The sequence below is a fragment of the Puntigrus tetrazona genome, chromosome 7, assembly GCF_018831695.1.
Source record: "Puntigrus tetrazona isolate hp1 chromosome 7, ASM1883169v1, whole genome shotgun sequence".
NCBI lineage: Eukaryota > Metazoa > Chordata > Actinopteri > Cypriniformes > Cyprinidae > Puntigrus > Puntigrus tetrazona.
In genome coordinates this window covers 34,094,232-34,113,007 of record NC_056705.1, presented here as the reverse complement: position 1 = coordinate 34,113,007, position 18,776 = coordinate 34,094,232, and the positions used below count along the sequence as shown (strand labels likewise).

The 18,776-nt window shown below is 39.7% G+C and overlaps 1 protein-coding gene and 1 long non-coding RNA gene across 2 annotated transcripts in view; both read left to right on the top strand.

The window, feature by feature from the left end:
• The window catches only part of LOC122347991 (collagen alpha-1(XXV) chain-like), a 78,046-nt gene that overhangs the window by 38,244 nt on the left and 21,026 nt on the right, over positions 1–18,776 (top strand). The gene's annotated exons all lie outside the window — the stretch shown is intronic.
• LOC122348371 lies at positions 4,278–17,737 on the top strand. Its single transcript, XR_006251318.1, has 3 exons — positions 4,278–4,294; positions 10,273–10,317; positions 17,624–17,737. It is a non-coding gene; the product is annotated as an uncharacterized LOC122348371 (long non-coding RNA).

Here is an 18,776-nt window from a genome sequence, read left to right as displayed (position 1 = left end):
TCACCTGCATGGCCTCTATGCTAAGGAGGAATGGCTGACTGTACTCTCTGTACCTGCAGGGGAATACTTGGCAAAATCCATACAGTAGCTGATTCTGAGCACACTGGCTCTGATGTCAACAAGTCCCTTAAATGAATATTTCCTTCTGAATGTGATCAGGCAGCCTATACAGGAACATGTCCCACTGCTCCTCCTCGTTAAACTTACAATCCATACCAGAGTCCGGAAGTCAATGGAATAATCTGAAACATTCCTATGTTCCTGCAGAAAATCAGGAGCAGACGGTCAAAGACAGCTTTCATCAGAAGCGGTGGAACCAGGAGCATCACAAATGTTGGTTCTTCCAGACTGCAGTCCCCTACAGAGCAGCCATTCCTGACAGCAGAATCAATACAAATGCCACGTTTGAATCCTCAGTGACGTCACTCTGTTAGAAAGGCTCTACACATATTAAAAACACCACCATGCCTCTCTCTGGCGTAGGTAGGCGAGGTTCAGGCTGGGGTATATTGATTGTTGGTCTTAGGGAAAATGGGCAGCATGGGTGGTGAAGTGGGCGATCTCAACAGTTGTAACTGGGTGATGAGCTTGGACACTCGGCTACCAGAGCTACCGCTTGTCCTGTATAGCCAGCACCTGTTCCTCTTGATGGTCCATATGACCATTACTGCTGGACAGAAAGTTCTGTAGATTGGATGCCTCCACTGAATCCATGTCTGGTCATGAGACAATTGTACATTTTTGTTTCAGAATCATTTCAATAATTAATTTATTTAGAACCACTAAAGTGTTCCCTTTGGTGTGACACCCCTAAATTATATATTTAAATTTTTCATTTAAAAATATATGTATTGAATTGCAGTGTTTCCACTATAGTCCTGACAGCAAAAAACTCAAGAGAATGTTTTGAACTCGCCTCTTATCTAATGAAGCTTAAATAAAAACAGAATTGCTTATTATCCGCTGAATCCTTTATTTTTAACACCATATATGATCTTTTACACAGACATCTGCTTATCTCTCAGCATCTCTCAGCATTTAATTTTTTATTTCAAAACAGACTGATTTGTGGTGTAGCACAAGATTCCAAGCATCATTACAGTGTAAACTGGACATATGGACACATGTAATCATACCTAAATCAGAAAACCAGTAGATACAGTAATATTCCCTCATCACATGGAAAAACTGCAGGCTGTCACACAGACATGTGCTGCACACACAACATATCTCTGCATGAGAAACATTTCATGGAAAATTATGTAAAGTTAGCTAGGAATACTAAAGTCATAAATTTACACAAAAGGCCGCAGCCTCCACAACTGAGGAGAGAAAGAACAGGAAATATAGACAGAAAACAGGGATCCACCAAAAGGAGATTATATGCATTATTAAATAGATAAATGTATTATTAGAAAAAATGCCATTTACATTTTGCATTTTGTGGTAAAATTAAACAGTTTGGTTAATATAAGCCTGTGTTTAGATTACAGTGCAATTACAATACTGTGCAGTGTCAAAAGGCAACCAACTTTGTTTACATATATATACTGGCCCTGATAATTATAATATGTACTTATTATTTAGTGTATTTTTGAAAATCTGTTGTTGTTTTATATGTCTCGCTCTTCTTGTTGCTTTAGTCTTTGTCAACATCTGCTTGCACCACCTGAGTAACTAACAGTAGATGGAGATAAAGCATAGATACTCTAGTGTCATAGACTCTTTGTGTTTTTGTTTTCAGTTTCTCCTGTTTCTCGTTCAGTTCCTGTGTTTCCTTAATTCCTTATGGCACCTGCCACCATTTGCAGGCCAATAAAGCCTACCCGTGGTCCCTATGGCAAGCCAAAAGGACATTACACGGACCATGCTTCCAGTGCACCCTGAAGTGACCATGCCTCCAGTGCAACCTTCATGCCCTGAACCTGTCCCAGAGGCAATTCCCTTGACTTCACGGCTCTTCACTCTTGTGACTCAGCTGGTCCCGTCCAGCTCCCTTTGTCTTGTGCGCCTCAGCTGGTCCGTCCACCTTAACCAAGTCTTCTGAGCCTCCACTGGTCCCAGCCAGCTTCACACTTCTCCTGAGCACCCTCCTGTGCCAGCCTTTGCCACCAGAGCCTGCTCCTCCAGAGTGGCCTCCAGAGCCCTGGTTCACGGAACTTCCCAGAGAACATTTGGGGAGGCAGGGATGGGTGGGCTTATGGGCTAAAGTGGTGGTCCTTGAGCTCAGTGCTCTGCCATTGCTCCCTGATATCTGTACTTTGCCATGGCTCCCCGAGCATGGCCCAGAGAGTCCTGAACCGCTATGATCCCCTGAGACTACTGATCCACTATGGCTCCCTGAGAGTCCTGAAACAGGATGGCCTCCTGAGACTCCTGATCTGCTATGGCCTCTAGGGCACCTACCCACAATTCCTGTTGGATATTGTAGTGTTATAAGGGGTAGTAATGTCACAGACTCTGTGTGTGTTTGTTTCATTCGCTTGTTTCCCGTTCAGTTCCTGTGTTTCCTTATTTGGTTTTTCTTGCTCTCATTTAGTTAATTATTTTCATCGTTACCACCAGTGTTAATTAATTATCTTTGTTTTCCTGGTCTTTATATGTCATGAGTTTATTGTATTCCTTTGTCGTGGATTACTGTTAATCCTGAATTAAATGATTTTTATGTTTACTTCTTCGCCATACATCTTTAATACAACCACGTTGCGTGACATCTAACGCTATTCCTGTACTTTCTGTGCAATGTTGAATATTCTGATGAATTTTAACGATTAATGATTTTGTAATTTTGTAAAGCAAAATCAAATGAATTAAAGTGAAGTGAAGTCTGAAAGATATATATAGATTATTGAAATGGAATAATAAAAATGTGTGTGAAATCTCAGCCCCTAAAACACAAGCGCTGTTAATGCAATGCCCTTTTTTAGTGTAGTTCAACACACTTTTTTTCATTTAAAGTTACAAGCATTCTGAAAAAAAAATCAACTATTTCTTAACAGCCATTAGTGGATAAACTTTATTTTGTGTAGTTCTGATTTACCAAAAGGTAGAACAGGCACACCAATAAAGACCTGCCAACAGGTTGCACAGTTCTGCTCGAAAGAGGATAATCAAAGGAGCTTTTGGATCTGGTGCAGTGAGCACTGCTGTAGCAAGCCAAGCACCCTTACTGCTAAGCCAGATAAGCATGTGTTTTGGCTTTGTTTATGCTAGGAGAGCAAGGAGGCATGGTGCCCTTTCACAGCTCAGAGCAGAGCCCTGTAATGTGCTTTTGTGCCTCTATTCAACACCTGTCACATTGCCAAGTATCTGAGGGCAAATCTAGGCTTCATATTATTCATGTTTTATGACCTGATGTGATGCTTATTTGCATAACAGTTAAATATATCTGCCATGGCAATGCTTTGTTGTGATTATTATTTTGCATAACAATTTAATATATCTGTTAGGCCAAAGCTTTGTTGTGCTAATCAGGTGGTAAATCTTTTCATTATTTAGTTATGTTTAACATCTCTACACAATAATAAAAAAAAAAAATGCAATAATAAACAAATATACAACATTTATATAATACTACATAAAATGTATAAATGAAAGAATATAAAGCCATGTATTACAAAATTTTGAAATATGAAATTTTCTACATTACGTTTCACACATAAAGAGAAAAGACTATATATATATATATATATATATATATATATATATATATATATATATATATATATATATATATATATATATATATATATAGGCAGACGTTTTATCTAGTATAATAATAAATTTAACCAATGATTAAGATTTAATCATTGCTTAGTTTTCCAATATTAAAGCATAATCCTAATAAACAGCCTGAAGGAGATAAGGTATTTCTATATCCAGTGCCATGTGCAATCTCTCTATGAGCAAAGGAGTATAAAAAATATATTTTTACTGGTTTGTTTGCCTGCCAATCAACAACAGAAACAACAATTTTCTATTCTTAAACCAATCAGGCAATGAAATGGCTTTTATTTTGGACTTGATTTAAGGCTTGCTACTTTCTTTTGCTTCTTTTGTTTAATATACTGGAAAATTATATTGTGGCTTGGTATTTTATATACTTTTTATTGTTATCATTATTGTTTTAAACCAAAAAATACAGTAACACTAGTTATTTGGCAGAAAGTGGTAAAGCACATCACAGTGCTCTGCTGCTTTGGTCTGGTTTAGTTTACTTCTGGTTTATTTAGGTACATTCTAACTTTTTTTTATTATTCTCCTTTCAGGGACCTGAGGCCCTCCAGGACAGAAGGTACTGTACAGTTAAAGTAATCAACATTTCACTAATCATGGAAACCTGTTTCTGCTTAAAAGATAGAAAACAATTTTTATTTATCTATTTGAAAGAAATTAATACTTTTAATTTTTAGCAAGGATACATTGATCGGAAGTGACTATAAAGACCTGTGGATTGTTACAAAACATTCTACTTAAACTAAATGCTGTTCTTTTGAACTTATATTCATCAAAGAATTAAAAAAAAAAGTTTCATGGTTTCCATAAAAATGTTAAATATAAAAAATTACATTATAAAACATTTCCTTAAAATTGTTAAATGGATAGTTCACCCGATTTGGTGCTACCCCCAGGGTATCCAAGATGTAGGTGACTTTGTTTCTTCAGTAGAACACAAACAATGATTTTTAACTCAAACTGTTGCAGTCTGTCAGTATAATGCAAGTCAGTGGGTACAGTCGGTGAGAGAAAAAAAACATGCCCAGACAAAACCAAATGTAAAGCCTGTGGCTCCTGGTGATACATTGATGTCCTAAGACACGAAACAATAGGTTTTGTGTGTGAAACTGAAAAATTTATTTATTTAAATTTTTAACGAATACACCACTATGTCCAGTTTCCGGTTTGTGACGTCTGTACAAAACTGAGCTAAAAGTCTGCACCTCAGGCCATAAAATAAGGCCCATCATGTTTGCAGCAGTCCCAAGTCCCTGTGGTCCCAGGGGTGCCAAGTCTGTTGGTCCCTGTTGGTCCTTCCACTTCCTTTACACCTTCAGAGGCACTGGTGTATAGCCAGTGATTGATCTGCTCACACACACGCAGGAATATTATGGAAGTGAAGACAAGATTCTAAAACCTGGAAACATTATTTAAAGAGCACCACTGCCACTACGCAACTGTCTCGAATGCCCTCTTCGCTCCATAACCATGAGGATGCCATACTCCTAGTGGAGCTGGCATGTATTTGTATTCCCAAATCTGTAAGTAATAGATATTGCATTTCCCTGTTTTGCTATACTGAAACCAGCATGAGTAAATCCATTGTCTTGCGAGAGAATTCTCATAAATTAGCTGACTGCATTAATGTAATGCAGTGTGAGGGGGGAGTTCACCCTTCATGTGCCTCTCAGAAATTGTAATGGTCTTCTTACCGGCCTTCCCAAGAAGACTATTAGACAGCTGCAGCTCATCCAGAACACTGCTGCCAGCATGTTGACTAGAGTAGAATAATTTGAGCATATCACACCAGTCTTCAGGTCCTTACACTGGCTTCCTGTTACTTTTATCAGTGTTTTTTCTTTTATGTAAAGCACTTTGAATGACCATTGTGTATGAAATGTGCTATATAAAAAGACCTTGCCTTGCTGTTTTGCAGACCCTGATTAGTAGGAGAGTGATATGCTAGCAGCCACATACAGTTAGAAGACATGTGATTGCCATCTAGGCATATACAGAAATATCATGCAATGTCATCACATTGTTTAAAGCTGCACTGCTCCCCAGCTCTATTCAAGACCAGCAAGTTTTTTAGGGCCAGTGTTGAACTTATCTTTTTCATGCCAGAACCCACCTTTCAATAATGAAGAGAAAGGACACAGGCTGGGAAAAGTGGTATGAAAGATCCGACTCTCTCTCCTTTCTCATTTTGCCCATGATCTTCACTGTGGGAAATGCATATTTGGGAGCACTCCACCATTGCAGTGTGTGCATATGCACTTCCAGAGGGAAAAACATCAGGCAATAAGCATTCTTGCATGCATTACCTGAATTGATACAAGATGTTGGCTGCCCCATAGAAGAAGCACGCTTCTTTAAGGGCTGTGATTTGACTCCCTCTGTTGATTTATATCGCAGTGTTTTCTGTTTGGAGGAGACATGTTTCTTAAAACCCCAGTGGTAGGTGTTTTCCACGTAGATGTGCCAGAATGATCCTAAGGCATGGGCACAGACCAAGCAGGGGATGTGCCAAGATCTCGTTCCGACACATCATTGTCGTTCTCCATTGTTATCTTTAATCAGATGGAGAAGATTCACTGATGAAAAAAGTTTCACCACAGACTGTTTAATGATGAACAGGTCTTTGTGACTATATTTCAAGTTGAAAAAGACATTTTGTTCCCACTTCAAGTGGACCTTATTTCTGCAGGTCATCCACAAGATGGATTAAAATAAAGATGAGGCATAAACAAAAAATATTAATAATAAAATAAAATGAAATAATACATTCTGTGGTACCTAAAAGAAGTATGTGCGCCCAAGTTTCTTATAGGAGCCAATGGTTCTTTACTTTTTTTCTTTTGGTCTGGAGCCTTGCAGAAACCTTTGAAGCTCCCCTCAATGCAGACACAAATATGCTCGGGTCAGTTGCACTGGGGCTCTTAAATATTTTGTCGAAGTCCATGGAGGCCACAAACAGCATGCCGATGCTCTACAGGGTTCAAAAACAGCATGAACTGTATGACTATGAACTGATGATGTATATTTTTAGCTTTTATTTAATCTGAGATGAAGCAAATACATTTTTGTGGGAGTTTCTTACATTATAAAACATAAACTTGCGGAAATGGTTTAAACTATTTGCTATTCCACACCAAAATCAAGCCCAGCAGCAGTGAGAAATGACACTTCTACACCTCCCTCGGGGTTTTCTGTTTTAGATAAGCAACAGAATCACAAGCCTGAAACATCACAAATAATGGATTTGCCAAGCACAGTTCTGAACATCCATCTGTGGACAAATTACAACAAAAGAGAATTTAAATGACCTGATTATTAAGCCTTGGGGGCATCAGAGGTGTGGTAAGACTTCATTATCTCATCACGAATCTCTTCTTCTGTGGAGCGACCTTTCACCATTATTTAAAGACAAGAATAAAAATAAAAAAAAAAAAAAACTATTAGGGCTTCTGTACGGTCTCTCACTTACACATACACACACTCATTTGTAACTCCATACTCTTTATGGAAAAAGCATGTGTTTTTTTTTTTTTTTTTTTTTTTTTTTAATGTAGTGCACATGTATTTTTTTGGAATACCAGACTTAGCTGATGTACTTTAACATGACATTAGGTAGCTGCCAGTGTTTTCCAAAGTAACATCATTAATGCTGTTTGTTTGAGCTGTCAGCATGACATTTGGGCGATGAAACACTGCTGTGTTAATGACTGTGCTCACCTCAGGGCCTCATTTGGGTGTGCCTCGTATGTGGGTGTGCCTTGGCTGACTCATGTCCTGAGGACCCAATGTAAACAGCTATTTTTTTGTGTATGTGACCTTATTACAGCAGTCTGTCAGAATCGCTTCCCGAGGATACAGCCTGCGTCTAGAACATATTTGCATTTGCGATCAAAAATAATAATTGAAAAAGTGAAGTTTTTGCTGAGGTAAGCGCGTGAACTTCATATTAACTGAAGCACACTCGCCATCCGTCAGTCACGAAAAGCTTAGTGGTTTGTTACTTTTTAATAAACAAAGTATCGGGTTTAAAATGATTCCAAATTCAAAACGAAATTTGAATAATAAACACATTGCTTTGACACTTTTAATTGTGCGCAGTTCAAGATGCAAGTCAACATATTTCTTTCTCTTTACAAAGAACAGTAAAAACGAACAAACACAAGCACACACACAAATCATGTTCTAAATGTATTTTTAATATTCATACTCTCAATTATTCCTTACAGCAGTGGGCAGGAGTCTTTTGCGATACTTGCAAAGTTGTGCCTGCAGAATATGAGGAAGCAGAAAAGTCTACTCCTTCTGATGCGGCTTTCACCTGCGAATAGAATAAATTTCCTTAGAATAAATGCTGATAGCCCAGGTGACTGAAATTGTAAAGAAGAGATTGAGTCAGGACCACAAATTAGAATTAGTGTTCTCATGAAAATTTATATACATTTTATGCATGTTGTTCTATAAAACATAAATTTACTTACGTTTTTACAGGCACTAAAATGTCCAAATCTGACATATCTTGACAATGTTTATTTAAATGTTAAAACTTTTATTTAAATTAAAAATGTACGTATTGACTACACCTAAAAATGGATCCTTAATATTGAAATCACTGCATTAAATTGATTATTTTTGTTGTTTTTAGTTGTCATATCAATTACCTTGTTTGCAGCTGCATTATTAAACTTTATACAAAAATAGACCTTTATAATGTTAAACAAGACTTTATTTTAAACCTTTAAAATGAACAACATTTCTGCAATAGTTTAATCATTACTTGCCATTTAATGTCTAACTTACGTGCCAAGGGCCACAAAAAGCGTTTTCTCTGACATGCTGTAACTGACAATAGAACAATAAAATACACCAAAAACACATAACATAATTGCAAAATGAAACCATGATTGCAAAATTGCTAAATTTTATTAGTGTGCTCTAATCCAAATCTTTCGAATCCATACAACTGAGAGAAACAGACCCAAAGAGATTAGTGACCATAAACAGTAAAGCCTGAATTTGTACGCATTCAGAACAAATTCAAATGTTGCCGCTTCAAACAATGGGCTTTACGGCAGGATACTCAAAGGCTAATTGGTTCTCGTCTGCATTCGTCACAGATTGCTATAAGCCTCCGTATCTGCTTAGGCGTATTCGAATAATGCACGCGTCTTCACGAGTTTAGGGAGAGAGGATCGGGAAAATAATCTGGATAATATTTTCAGCGATTAAGAATATAAATTCTGCTCTGCACCTTACACAAACCAACAATATTCCGCCAGAGAGGACTGTGGCTGCAAAACATCGTCATTTGGGTTACTTTTGGTACAGCTTTTAACATTTATGCAATAAAAAAATTATTGCAATTGCATTTATCTGTCATGTTTTTCTCATACTGTACAGAGATAGTTATGTTTAGGTGTAAAGATAAGAGTGGGATTAGTGAGAATTGTTTTTTTTTTTTTTTTAAATGCTATGTTGCTACGAAAATGGTTATTTATTTTTCTGCATATATTTTATTTTCTTTTATATAAGGTAGGTTTAGGTTTGGGGTTAAATTAAGGGGTCTAAAAATCTAAATTGCTTCTTTTTTTATATATATAAAATGCTAAAATTGCACTGATATGTAATGTATGTTTTATGCTTGTAAATGTTACATATCCATACCTACGTATAAACAGGAGATCAGGCTAAGAGAACACCACTGAGTCCAGAAGATATTGTTATAAAGAAAAGCTTTGACTACAATGAGGAGGTTCCAAGCCACTGGTTCAGATTTGTAAAGATTAAGAGAAAGGAGATCGATGTCTTTTCTGAGCACATTAATTCAGAGGACATATACATCAAGTTCACTAAAGAAGAGATGTGGGACAAAAAAAATATTTCTGGACTGTGTTATAAGAGTGAGTAAAGACATATACCGTAGGAGAATACATATAGGAGAGAAAAAAACAGCCACTTTATTGACACATTGCACAGCATCATTTTTGCATCTACTACAAAAGAAACACAGTTTTCAAGACCATAAGGTGAGAATTCTGGTTAGAGAAGAGAGGTGGTTTGAAAGAGGCTTAAAGGAAGCGATTCGTGTAAAAGTGGAGCGACTCTCTTTGAATAGGGGAGGGGTTGTGAGACATAATCTGTCCCACTCCTATGATGCTGTGCTCAAACAGTGCCACGTCGCTGTAAGGAGAGATCTGGGTGAAGTAACACCACTCACTCTGGCAGTTGTCACACACTTAATCTTGTAGTCATATGACCTCTATAGGTCTGTTGATCATGTGACTTTTGTGGATATATTTGCCAGAGATACTTCCTGTTTGGAAACTGATGAAGGCGTTTGGATAGACATTGATATGTCTTGTTAAATTTTTTGTAATGGTACATGTAGTGCATGTAGTTTAATGTAACTATTTTACAGCTGCTTATAGTTCATTAAAATCATTTTCAAGAATTTTATAGACCATTAAAACTTATATATATCCATCTTTATCTAATTTATTTTGAATATATCTAATGACAGTATGTAATTTTCACTTCTAGGGTTCTGTTGGGCCACCTGGTATTTCAGGTATCGATGGAATGAAGGTAAGATAACAGATATCTTCACTTTAAATTCGTATGGCTTTTAAAACACTGTAAATTTCCTGTTTTTGCCTTTAGCCACTTTAAATTATAGGACACTGGTTCTTATGACCTGTGACAAAACATCTCCAGCAATGGCAATGACTATTAGGTTTAAAAATGTAAATATTTTTAATTGTAATGTTGTTTGGTATCAACAATGTATTTTGCACAATAATGCCCTTCAGTTTTATTTTATCATAATTATATCAAATATATAACACTTATTATCCTCTCACTGCAACCTGACATTGTGTTTACAGAGAGGGGGTTTATATGCTATAAAATAGAGAAAAAATGTTGTTAGTTTTTTTTTATCAAAAAAGTTTGTTAGATTGCTTTATCAAAAGCAACACTTAATAATATTATCTCATATTAAAACAAGCTTGTTTTTTCATTGACACATGCATGTTTCCTAAGGTTTCAAAGTTTTGTCCCCACTTTTTGTCAACAAAATCAGACATTAAAATTAAAGAAAAAGGGAAAAGAAAAAAAAATCAATGTACATCAGGAGCAGCTGTCACTCTAAACGACTTTTTATAGAACATTTTTGAATTGAATTTTGTGTATAAAAACAATAAGAAAGAATTTTTGTGGCACATCTTTAGTAGTAAAAATTGCTTTCTTTGAATACATTCAAAATGTCTTTTTAAATATGAAGAATATGTGTTTCATAAATGTGATTCAGTGATTCTTGCATGATCAATTTTAATTAATATGGTGGCAAATAAGTCAAAAAGGGCATGTATACATATATAAAAAGATATATACTGAATATCATGAAAAGTCTAAAAAGTTCAAGATAACACTACCTGATTCGAGACCAGACCAGCTCATAAGTATGAGATTTTATTTGTTTATTTAATGGCTTATGACTATAGATGTGGATGTTTGCATTCATAGAGTGGTGCACTGAATAGGCCACATTGTGTTGTTATTTATAGGGAGATATGGGTACACCAGGATTAGATGGAATTTCTGGTGTTACAGTTTGTAGATTTATTACATCACAAGATCAATTTCATGTCATACAGAGTTTTATTAAAAAGAAAGAAAAAAAAAACATCCTTTTTTTTGAGTCTCAGCTCTCATGGTTCGAGGTTGTGGCAAGGGGACATAACGTCTCTGTTCCCTCCATCAGAGAATAAGGGTTACATACATAACCAAGATGTTCCCTGTCTGTCAGTCACTACAAGTTATGTCGTGATGATAGACTGGGGTCCAATGGAAAACGCCACAACCTGAACTCATTAATACCCAATCGCACTGCAACAGTTGGCAAGCAGCACGTGCCAGACTAATGCCATGCAGATGTTGTAACCATCCCATCGCCCCAGAGCAATACACTGTCCTTGGCACCCACCAGGGACTAGAGGTGAGTACATGACTACTGGAGAAGCCAGCCCACTCTTCCTGAATTAGAAGAATTCTAACGGAAGCACTTCCAACCTTCCAAGAGGGTGCTAACCTCTTCAATTTGTTGACAGGTGGCAGAACAATGGGGAAGCGGACTTCCTGAGAAGGACACTGCAGAGACCACATCCTGAACAAGGGGGGGTGACATGTGGAAGCTAGCATGTACAGACCTGGGGCAGTAAGCATACAACTTACCTCTGTGGCAGACTTACCTCTCCCAGAATGGAGAGGAACAACTGGCAGCAGAGACAGACAGAAGACTCTTTCAAGGGAAGACACTGGTTTACAAGAGGAAACCTTACTGTGGAAAATACACATATAGGATCTCCATGGAGAATTGGCTATATAGAGCACCTAGCCCAGTACAGGGGATGACTGGAATCAGGCAAGCAACCCCACTACTGGGCCTGGCATCAGACTGCTCCACCCAGTCTGACTGCCGGGGGTGTCGGAGGAAGTCCAACCAGTGTTCGCCAACCAGAGAACTTACTGGAGGGGAAAACAGCACTCGGATCCCCGGGTGAGGGGGAATGGTGCAGCAAGCGTGACACCGGCCAGTTCTTCCAGCCAATTACCTATTACCCAACACATGGGAAGAAACAGTGTCTGTGCAATCAGGTTCACTGAGGGAAACACATATTTGCATAGGGCCAGAGGCCAGCTGTGTGCCAGCGTGTCCATGCTGAGGGGAGCCTCGGTTAGGGAATAAAACAGCCGGCAATGGGAGGATTTGTGAGGAGTAAACAGGTCGACCTGAGCCTCTCCGAATCGACTCCAAATCAGCTGGATCGTCTCGAGGTGGAGTCGCCATTCTCCGGGAAAGATGAGTTGTCATGAGAGAACTCCCCCGGAATACGTATAGCACACAGTTGCAGAAGCCATATGCCCCAGGAGCCTCTGAAAAAGTATCAGTGGAACCGCTGTCTTGCCTCTGAATGAACTCAGACAAGTTAGCACTGATTCTGCTTCTGCAAGACACGCTGTCATACTCACAGAGTCTAGCTGTAGGCTGAGAAAAGAGGTCCACTGTAGGGGGAAGAGATTGTTCTTTTCCCAGTTGATCTGAAGCTTCAACTGGATGAGGTGCTGAAGCACCAAATCCCTGTGCACAACATTCTAGCTGACTGAGCTAGAATGAGATAACTGAGGAGTCTGTGCAGAAATCTTGTGCAGGGCCAGAAGAACGCGCCAGGTGAATTGGACCGCCGTGAGATGGCCCCCCTACATCGCTCGGCAATTGGACAGGACATGTACTGCGAGAGTAATAAGTGGTCTGCGGGGTTGGATCACTGTAGCCCCAGCAATCACTGTAGCCCTCTGATCCCTCAATGTGTCAGCTGCCGATCCTCTGTTAGCCGCAGAGAGACCAAGTTGGGTGACAGCAGAAGGGCTCAATGCAAGACCCCAGTCTGTCGTCACAACATAGCGACTGACTGACAGGGAACAATAAATCACACTGAGTCTGTTTCTATATCTACAAAGGTTTCTTAAATCGATCTCAGTGTAGTCTGTCAACATTTGTTCTTTATGCTATTAACTGAAATGTACTTTACAGATATAATAAACATCAGTGCAATTTGCTAATGCAGCATATTTAGCAGCATCCTATTATATGTATTGTGTTGCTGCAGTTATTTTTGACTTCAAAAGATGAGGTAATTTGATGTCATTTGACCGTTTACGACGGTTTAAATTTTCCTGTTTTTATATTAGAAGCGGCATTTTGGTTTTGATTGATTTTAATGTTACTTTAAGTTAGTGTAGAATGAAATGACTGGCAAACCTCAGCATTTTGTTTTGCGTACCCCCTCGGTGAGTCTCACGTAGCCCCTTTTGAGAACCACTGTTTTACAGAATTGTGATGGATACATGACACTGGCACAATTTTCATAATTTCAGCATTGTATGCCACCAGAACAGAATTAAAAATAAAACAATCAAGATGACATTGAAGAGCAGACTTTTCAATTCAAGGGGTTGAAAAAAAATAAAATGCTTAGGACCAACCATTTTTATACACAGCCCCTGCCCCATATTCAGGGGCTGAAATATATTAAGTAAATAAATAATTAAATTAATTAAATAATAAATAAAATTTAATTTTTTTAAATATTTTGTAGAGCATTCTTCACAGGCAATATATGCATTAAGTTAAAGGCAATAAATTAAACCATGGATGGGTTTTCTCCTTTGTGACGCTTTGCCTGTAGTTGACTTCAAGTGTTGTTTTTGTGGGTCTTCCAGCATTTAATTTAGTCCTCAGTATGTGAAATGCATGCTCAATCGGGTTGACTGAAAAACTCCTGGATATTGCTGTATGATTTGGGTAATCATCCATTTGAAGTGCCCCCAATCAACTTTGCTCCATTTGACTAAATCTAGGCAGAGAGTATATTCCTATACACTTCAGAAGTATTCCACTGCTTCTGTCCTCTGTCACGTCATCAATAAAGACCAGTAGCCTAGTGCCAATGGAAGCTGTGCAAGCACATGGCATCACACATTGCTCCTCCATACTTCACAGATGATGTTTCTCCGTGATTTAGGACGCGGGGAGTACAAACCTTGTTATGATCACATGGCATTGCACAAGTCTCCCGAAATCTCGCTGGCTTATATCATTCAAGGAAGCCACACACCGGCCGAGGTGGCAACAACACAGAAAGTGAGGTGACAATTAATTTAATGATCAACAGTGACAATCAACAATGTTATAAATAAGTCACCCCTTATGTGGCAGTGCTACATGTTTTATACTTTGGACCATGAGCTGTCCCATGCCTCCATACTTTTTTCTTCCAATCATTCTGGTACAGGTTGATCATAAATTCAGCCATCCAAAGATTGTATTTCCAGTAGTAGTTCTGTTTTTATTACATGATTTTGGCTATGATTACATGTTTTTAGAGTCTTCTCTTGATTGTAGACTTTGACAGTGACAAGCCTACCTCCTGGAGAGTGTTCATTACTTGTACTTCACCACTGTTAAATACTTTGCCAAAAATTGTCTCTCAGCTTCATGAGCTGCTCGGTGGATGTCAAGTACAGATGGTGCACACAATACATCCACTTATCAAAGCTCCTTGGTAAGGCTTTCATTACCTGACAAGTTTAATGGCTCACTAGAACAATGTTGATGGTTTCTTCATTAATGTAAGATTTATAACATGGCCAACAGTGAAGGCTGCACTACAGAAGTGAAGTCACTGGCTTGAAGGAGCAGTTCAACCCTTTCAAATTAACAGCTTGTCATATCTATTTCACTGCCGTCTGTAGTCAGATCAGTAGATCAGTTGGGATATCATGGTAGAGATCCATCAAGACTTACAGGATGATTCACTACCACTGGAATGTCCACCCAATCAACAATATGTTATTCAAGCCCTTGCCAATTGGACTTTACAATATGTCCACACCTCGCTAAATTCTGGACAACCTGAAATTCAGTGAACAATGACTTTGATTCATGATACATTTTGTTCACACTTGCCTATAGACTTTACCAGCCTACTTTACTTTAATTGCTATACAACTGTGGATTGCTTTCAGATTAACAGTGTTTAAGGGCTTGCCCACTGCTGTGGAGAAACATATTCAGAGTCAATGGCATACCAGAGAACATAGTGTCTGACCAGGCCCCACAGTTCACCTGTTTTTTGTTTTTTTTTATATATATCATTGTGAAAGACACTTAAGATTTTTGTCACACAAAATACATGTTATACATCATTCATAAATGTTAGGTGCACAATAACAGCAAAATGTGGTGCTTTTGCAAAATAAAGAGAATATATAGGCTATGCCTTCTGTCTTTTCTGTCTCCGCAAAACTGCTTTTAGAAACGTGTCACTAAAATATTGCCCAAAACACTTCAGAATTAATCCTGCTGCTTTTGTCAGCAGTCCCATCATCAATAATTACAAGAGAACCAGTTCCATTGGCAGCCATACATGCCCGCGCCATGACACTATCACCACCATGCTTCACTGATGAGGTGGTATGCTTAGGATCATGAGAAGTTCCTTTACTTCTCAATACTTTTCTCTTCCCATCACTCTGGCTGACCAAGTTGATCTTGGTCTCATCTGTCCATAGGATGTTGTTCCAGAACTGTCAAGGCTTTTTTAGATGTTGTTTGGTAAACTCTAATCTGGCCTTCCTGTTTTTGAGGACCAACACAGTTGTTTTCCGTGGTCTTTCTGGTCTTTTGGTGTTGCTGAGCTCCCCGGTGTGTTCCTTCTTTTTAAGAATGTTTCATGTTTTCATGTTTTGGCCATGCCTAATATTTATCTCTCTGATGGGTTCGTTTGGTTTTTCAGCCTAATGATGCTTGCTTCACTGATAGTGACAGATCTTTGGGTCTCATCTTGAGAGTTGACAGCAACAGATTCCAAATGCAAATAGAACACTTGAAATTAACTCTGGACCTTTTATCTGGTCATCATAATTGGGATAATGAGGGAATAACACACACCTGGCCATGGAACAGCTGAAAAGCCAATTGTCCCATTACTTAACAAGTGGAAGGCACATATGCAAACTGTTGTAATTCCTACATTGTTCACCTGATTTGTATGTAAATACCCTCAAATTAAAACTGACAGTCTGACGATAAAGCATGTTTTTAATTTAATTTCAAATTCATTGTGGTGTTGTATAGAGCCAAAAATTTTAGAATTGTGTCACACTGTGTGTGTGTGTGTATATATATATATATATATATATATATATATATATATATATATATATATATATATATATATATATATAGGATATATTCGTTGACGAGTGTCCCGATTACTCATCAGCGCCCTGGAAACAAACGAGGAACACCTGACCGCATCCCACAGGTTGATTTGTCACGCCTGCAGCTCATCAAGGCAGGAAAATGCCACAAGGAGAAAAATGGTCCAGGAGCAACGCGTGCCAGAGGGCACCTTGCGACCAATGAGCAGGCCTGCAGTTCCCTCAGTGCAAGACGAGCCTATGTCCACTGAAGGTCCAGCGCTGCCCGCAAGAACTTGGCTGGCAGGCTGTATCGTGCACCAAGAGACCCCAGCAGACACATCAGAAGTAGAGGTGAAAGTGAATGGAAAACCCTTCCGCCCTTCTTGACTCCGGCAGTGCAGTGACCCTAGTCAGGCCCAATGTCCTCGCCCCACGGGCAGAAAGTAGAACATACCTGCCCATCACATGTGTGCATGGGGACACCCAATAAGTTCTTGCTCAGAGTTCTCTGATGTGTTCTTGTCACCAGGCCAGCAGAAGGAGCCCTTACCTCTGGGTGATCTGCATTCACTCCCTCTGCTACAACTTCCTGTCTGAGGACTATAAATTCAGTAGCAGGTCACTCACCTGCAGGTTGCATTGTTCGCCTGTTCTGTTGTTGTTTTCCGAGTTCCTTGTGTTTTCCGAGTTCTTGTTTCCCTGATTTTGACCCTGCCTGTCTTTGGATACTGTGATTGTTTGCTGCCTGACCTGACCATCGCCTGTTTCTGGATTTTGTTATTGCCTCGCCTCCTATACATCTGTTTGCCCTGTTTGACGCCTGCCTGCTATGACCATGCCTTTCTTCAATAAAAGCCTGCATATGGATCCACACGCCTCAGGCCCCTCATTCGTGACAGTTCTCCCCAAAACCCGGGCAGACCAATATGATAAACAGTGACCCTGAGAAGGTGGAAGTGGTCAGAATGGCTCCCAGGCCCCTTACCAAGACCCAGGTACGTGCGTTCACCTCTGTAGCTGCAGGAAACAGCAGCAGCAGGAAAAAAAGCAGCAGGAAAACGTCACAGGGAGAAAAATCTCTCCACATCGACTGAGACTAATGTCTGTGTCTTCTTTCCTCTACCAGATAGCAGTGTGTGACCGATCAGCCACACTCCTCATGGCACGGACCCACTGCAGCACACAAGGAAAGCCAAGAGCACAAGCATGATTACCTCAGCACCGGGACAACAGATTGGGACACATTTTCATGTATCTTCATTTTATTGTCAATAAATCCACCCTCCGGGGTTACTTTCTTGAGCTCTCTTTGTTGTGTGATTTTTTTCACCCCTTATATATATATATATATATATATATATATATATATATTACTGAGTCGACTGCCCCTCCCCTTTATTGTCATCATCACCCCGTCCTTTATTCACGGCCCTTCACCAGGCTCCCGACAGAGTGGGCATGTCTGAGAGGAGGGGCGTGGTATTGGACAGGTCTGGCGGCGTGTGAATCGAACCTCGTCACCGCTGCCGTTAAATGCCGAATGCGCCTCTCCTCGAGAGACCGGTCTCTTCCCCCGTGCATGCACGCTGGTGTCCTCGTGGGTCCAGGAAGGGTGTGTAAAGGGACTCGCCCGGCCGCCAGAGAAGCGTGCTGTCGGACTCCATAGTCCTGGTGAACACTGCACACGTGTACCGCTGACGGGCCAGAATGCTGGGCTGTTTATCCCTTCTGACTGCTGACCGGGAAGAAGCGAAGGAGAAGCCGCGGAAAGAAGCCGCCGCCCCTCGCGCCCCGGCCCAGAGAGGGGAGCGCGTGTGGCCACCGGACTCCGCCCCATACCTAGACCCTTCCCCTTGGAAAACTACCCGACCTGCACTTCCCCTGCAGCACGACAAGGACACAGGTTCTCCTGTTTATTTTGGACACTTTTTTTCCCCTGGACACTTTATTTTGTATATTTTTGTTAATAAAAAGCCTTTCCGAGGCCTGACACCACACTCACTGTGTCTGTCGTTGGCTCCTCCCGCCACAATCTTGCAGAATAGTGGTCAGGTCACTATGTTATGCTGGTGGAGGAAAACATTTCCTGACTCACTCCAGAGACACCCCAAAGTGGCTCAATAATTTCTTTCATGCCTATCAAACCACTCTGTTGCCAGTCATGCTGTGTGTATTGGTGCATCATCATCCTGATACATAGCACCACCTTTACGATACAATGTTCATGCACATGGTCCTGTTGGTTCCAGTATGTTTACAATGATGATGTGCACATATAG